The sequence below is a fragment of the Trachemys scripta genome, chromosome 4 (genome assembly GCF_013100865.1).
Source record: "Trachemys scripta elegans isolate TJP31775 chromosome 4, CAS_Tse_1.0, whole genome shotgun sequence".
In the NCBI taxonomy this organism is placed as follows: domain Eukaryota; kingdom Metazoa; phylum Chordata; order Testudines; family Emydidae; genus Trachemys; species Trachemys scripta.
Window position 1 is genome coordinate 106636061 of NC_048301.1, and position 6051 is coordinate 106642111.

The 6051-nt window shown below is 43.7% G+C and overlaps 1 protein-coding gene across 1 annotated transcript in view; it reads right to left on the reverse strand.

Moving 5' to 3' along the window:
• The window catches only part of TNNT3 (troponin T3, fast skeletal type), a 45280-nt gene extending 40124 nt beyond the window's left edge, over positions 1 to 5156 (reverse strand). Inside the window, exon 1 of the mRNA XM_034770284.1 lies at positions 4969 to 5156. The gene's annotated coding sequence lies outside the window, so the exon portion shown is untranslated. The remainder of the gene's footprint in view (positions 1 to 4968) is intronic.
• Positions 5157 to 6051: the final 895 nt, after the last annotated feature.

Here is a 6051-nt window from a genome sequence, read left to right on the forward strand (position 1 = left end):
TTTGGGCCTCCAGGCACTACCATGATACCAATCAATCAAGTACCATGCTTTATAGAGCAGGGCAACAGAGCCATTACAGAGCAAATCCTGCTACGATCCAGGGGGAATGGCCTAGAAGACCTACTATTGGCCCCTTCCAATCTAGATGATCCTGTAAGGGTTTGTGGAAATTTTGGACAATACCCCTCTTTTTCTCTGCCTGCGCTATATAAACTTGGATTTCTCTCATTTAAAGTCTGAAGAGAACATAGATGTTTTAAAAGACTCACTCTCACCAATACAATGTCAATGGAGTCAACAGAGTTGCAGTAGTGTATTTGGGAGGAGAATGAGGCCTTGACAGTTCTTCATGCACATTTATAATGTGAGTATTTAAGGGCTGACTTATTTTTGTGATCAGATCCAGGATGAATACTCAGTGCAGTGCAGAGGGCGTTTAAGGACCTGAGCCAAAGCCCGCTGAAGACAATGGGAGTCTTTGAGACACAAAGCGAGTCTTTCTTTTAATGATTCCCACAATGAGCTCATCCTGTTGCCATTAAGCGGTTCTTCTTTAAGGACATCTCGCTGAGGTTTGGACATATCAGGTCCAAAGATTTCCGTAGATTCTTCCATATTTGTTGACAGTCTAAGTGCGGAGGAAACCAATGGGATTCTATAAGGCAGCTATTAGCATGCTATAAAATATGACTAGATTGTAAGCTTCACTGAGCAGAGACCACATCTTTCCATCTGTTTGTACAGTGCCTAGCACAATGAGAGCCAACGCCGGATGGGACTTCTGGGAACTAGGCAACATTAGTAAATAAATACATTAATAACAAAAATAATCATTAGTAATACAAAGAAGGCGGCAAGCAATATACAGAGATGGGCCAGAATTAATTAAAAACAAGGCCCCAGATCCCAAAATCCCCAGACTCTAAGGCGGTTACGAAATCCAAACCTAGGTCTAGAACTAAAGTTCACAAATGGCCCTAAGGTTTACAGTGGGCCAAAAAAATCCACAAAAAGGCTCCAAATAGTCCATTGTCTTGTGATTTTAAGAATCTGGAATTGAATTTTCCATCTTGTGCCCCTCACCAGTTATTCTAGCCTTTATTTTTAATGACTGTTCTTATGGAGGGGTTGGTGTTAGAGTGCGCCTCACTGGGATGGAGATCCATGGTTTCCGAGTGGAGACCAATGATACCTGACAGAAGTACGTTGGTGGACACTGAGTATGGCAATCATTTGCCAAACACACTGTCAGGTTTACTCATTCCAACAAAATGAGTTGACATGTAGTGTCTTATCCTGAGATCTTGCCCAGGCAATCCCCCCTTTGCCCCTCCCCGCCCCCAGTGAGGCTAATCAATGTCTTGCCTAAGAAATGACAGCACGACTGGGCCCTTCATAGCTCTCAATGAACAGAGGGCCTTTTCTAGTTTCTATTAAAGTCAATGGCAAAACTTCCACTGGCTATAATGAGAGCCAAAATCACTTTACTCAACTGGCTTCACTGTATTATTCATGTAATTACTTCATGTATTAGAACAATGAATAAATGAAACTTTATGTACACCCAAATGGAATTAAATAAATAAAACAAAATACAAAACAGCAATATTTTGTGCCGCTGGGGCCTGATCCAAAGCTCATGGAAACCAACAGAAAGACTCCAGTTGGTTTTGGATCAGGTCCCTAGTGGAGAGAACATTTCTCATCACGGATATCACAAAGCAAAAATACCAGCAATTTAGACTGTTTGCTTCTGAGACAGGAACGGTCTTTTATTTTATATTTGTACAGAGTCCAGCAAAATGGGGCCTGAACTTGACTCAAGTTTATGGATTAATAAATAATGATTATTAATCATTATTATTATTATTGATGTCCACTGTTTGGAAACAAATCTAAACATATGCAAAAAATATTGTTTTGATTATCAGTCTGCCTTCTAAAACCCAGTTTTCCCAATGCCAAGGTTTATTTTCCACACTTAATTTAAGAGCTTAAGGCCTAAATTGTTTTCTTTCTAAGTTTTTTAACATCTTCAGGGCCTGATATCCGGGGCCTCCAGAAATTAAACTCAAGAACATGCATGCTTCATTCACCATTTACAAAGCAGAAGAATCAAATGAGTATATTTATTTCATACCCTATATGAATGATGCCCCATAAATTATTATGGGGTCAAAGTGAAGGGTAAATATTCTGTTCCTGGTCATATTAAAATGGACAAGGTGGACCATGATTCTATCTAGCAAACTTGTCTATGTTTCTTGCTCTAAACTATATGCTCCTTTTGGTCCAAATCAGTTCCTTCTTGGCTTAAAGAACTCAGCTACCATCTCCCAGGGAGCATCTTAACAGCTGAGAATGTACCCATCTGCCAGCTGACAGATTGAATTCACTCCCCTGCTCTTCAGAGGCCGTCTATGAAAATAACCCTCCTATCAATCATTCTCACTCCTTAGCCAGACACTGCCTGCCATAAAGGGATGTAAAGTAGCGAGATTATTAAAGAAAGGGGGAGAAAGAAAATGGACATGCATGGAAGACCAGACCTGGCAGGAATAACTGTCAGACGAGATGGCTGGGTACAATCTATCAAGTAGCAGATGGGTATAGTTCCTGGCAGGGGCTCCTGTAAATCTGACAAATCTAATAACGTTTTCTATGTATATCCTTATTCCCTCCCCCCTTTGGTGGAATTCTTCGTCTTTGAACTATTCACTGCTTTGGAAGATAAAAGAGATTCTATTTTGGGGGCCAGAAACCAACACTCGGTATGAAAGATCCACCCTGTTCAATCTTAACACAATCATTTATGACTTGTATTGCAGTAGCACGTAGGAACCCCAGTCCTGGGCCAGGACCCATTGTGCTAAGCACCGTAAAAACACAGAACAAAATGACACTCCCTGCCCCAAAGAGTTTACAGTCTAAGTAATCTTAACCCCATCCATTTGTGCCTCTGGGCTATCTCACTCCACTGCCAGGGTTTGCTAGGAATAAGACGACTTTACAAAAAGAGAAATGAAATCCCAAGTTCCCCTCAGCCCCCACTCCTGCCCACATCCCATCCCTCCCCCTACATCCCATCCCACTGGATGGGAACACTGGCAAATCCTTTGTAACCACCAATCCTTTCACCGTACTAGGGCTTATCTACCCTGGGGTTTTACGCCAGTGCAGCTACACCAGTGCAAACCCCTAGAGTAGGACACACCGCAGTGGTGTAAAAAGTGACTTGCACCAGTGAGGCTTACTCCGCTTTGTCACCGGCAGCTGGGCATCATACAGCTGCATTCACACAACACAGCAATCAACAATTTAGCCACTGGTCGCCACCACAACTAGATCCATGATGTAGGTGCTTAGCACCCAAAGGGCAGGCACCCTGTTTGCTGACACCCTCCCTCCCAAACTTTCAGAGATAATTAAGGCCTGAGGGCAGAAGGAGAAAAACACACCAGTGAGCCATCTGTGTAATAATAACCCACATGGCCCTGGGGAGGTGTGAGGAATGCAAAGTAGTCTGCAATACTCACTCCCCAGCAAGCTGGTGAAGAGGGATGAGAAAAGTAGTTTGGGCCACACATGAACATGTGGAATTTTTACATCGCTCCTCAGTTTGAGGATGTCGTCACGGACCATTTCAATATACATCTCAGTGTATCTCCATCCACAAAATGGCATCTGCTAGCCAGTGTTAGCCGACAACTCTTCTGGGATGCTAGAAACTTACCCCAGCGTCCCACACCCTCCTTGGTGTCCAAGATGGCTCTTGGGTTTCTTTTGCTACCCTATACAATTATTGAACCACTGCTGCTGTATGTGATCACCTAGCTGACAGATCCCTGGCCAGGATGAGGCATGAAGGATGTTAGAACTATCTCATGGATGGGAATAGAGGGAAGAAAGCACAAGTAAGAAACCATCTCTTTGTAGCACCCTCACCTCCCATCTTAATCCCCTTTTCTATTTTGATTTTTTTTCAGAGTAGCAGCCGTGTTAGTCTGTATCCACAAAAAGAACAGGAGTACTTGTGGCACCTTAGAGACTAACTAACTAATAAATTTGTTAATCTCTAAGGTGCCACAAGTACTCCTGTTCTTATTTTGATTTTAACACTCTCCTGGTTGCCCATAGAAACCACTTAGCAATATGTACCAGGAGGGCAGATCTCAGAGAGACAGCTACTGTATTTCGTGACAGTTTGAACTCACATTATCTTTGTGTAACAAAAAAAATCTCCTAGTGACATCTTTAATTTAACCTCCCCCAACACAGACACACATTTCTTTAACGGATCAGGAGGAAGTCCTTCATGTTTGTCTCTCACACTCCTTTTCTCCTTTAAGACTGAATACTAGGCATATCCAAGCAGCAAGCTGCTTCATGTTTTTACAGATACCCTTCCTGCCTTTGGATCTCTCCATGAGATGTACCAATACACATCACTTCTTCTTCGCATATCCTCTCCCCGCCCCTCCTCAGCCTTCTTGCAGGGTTGGGTTCAAAACAAAGCTCTTGGCAGTGCTTTAAACAGTCAGCTCATCCCAGGCTTTACAAAGTGTCTTTGGCACATGTACTTTTTGTTTTATCACTTCAATATTCCTGACAACCTCAAAGTCATGGGAGATGCCATGTCACTTAGTTCTCATCCACAGGGCCTTGAGTTTAGGTGGAGATTTCCCCCCGATTCATAGGAATATCTGCTATATACCAGACAATCCAGATCTTCATGGACATTCTCAAGCCTCAAACAAGGTCAACAAATCCCCCTCTGAGTAGATAAGAAAAAGAATAGGTCCACTGCCCTCCTTAGTGCCTTCATCTGAGTGCCAGGGTTCTGAGGCTCAGACTTATTCATGAGCGAGCATCATGACCCCCATAGTGTTCCCCATTTAGACTGAGGGTCCAGTCTGCTGTCCCTCCTCTACTCACACAGACATGTCCCCTGCCTAATCTCCTTCTTACCTGAGAGGGGGAAGCTGAGAGAAGTGGTGAGTTCCCTGCCGAATGGGACGGGCTGCAGGATCTGCAAACTTCCCAAGGTGATTAAGTCCTCATGTTATAGTGACATTTGATCTTCTGGAGAAGCCGATTGGCCACCAGGCCCACAATGTCAAGCAGGGAAGGAGCAAGGGAGTGGGGGGAGGAGAAGGGAAAGAAGGTCATACCAAGTATAGGAGCAGCTGGAGGAATTGCATAGATTATGCTAAGATGGGAGGGACGTGTTTGGAGAAAAAACCCTGCAGGCTTATGTTTCTATATTTATAACCCAACCATGCAAGCAACATTTAAAGAAGGGTATCCAAGGCAAGGAAGCAACAGGCTCTCCTGCATGCACTGGAGTGCAGTTCTTATAGAAACACAGAGATAGGTGGGGTATGGTATTTAAAAGAAGTCATTCCCACAGCACTGGCAATAACCACCACCCTCTAAGCCTAGCAGAGACCCTCTCTCTTGCTATGCTAAAGGTTTAAAAGGCTTGAGCTACATGGTGCATTTGGGATTCAGGAAGGAAATGCAGACATACCACTCTTTCGGTGTGATACTCCTCCCATTTCCACCAGCAGGAACTCAGTGGAGTGACACTAGTGTGTAATAGATCAGAAGCGTGTTTTGTGCGGGTACGTGCACACCACTGAGAACTGAAAAAAACTGAGCGGAAGATTCAAGCAGACACTAGGGACATGTCAAAGAGGAGTAGGGTCTTTTTAAAACACGGCGAGTGCAGTTGTTTGACCATCTCCTGGAGACACATTTCAAGTGCCTTTCATTGCAATGAGAAGAGGCTTTTAAAATGAGGGCCTCTCCCATAAATGATTGAAGCATGGCAGGCTGATTGCTGCGCCCAGATCTGGGAAACTTTGAGGGAATTAGGGGATTCCTGGGGATCCCCTAGGCCCTGGAGATACAAGAACAAACTCAGACCAAAAGAGAACCCTTTGAAGGATGGTTTGTTGATGCACTCAGTGCAGTTGCATTAATTTGCCAGTAGAGGTTTGCAGTGCCTAATACAACCCTTGTGAGATTGTTTCCATTTCACACTGCTTC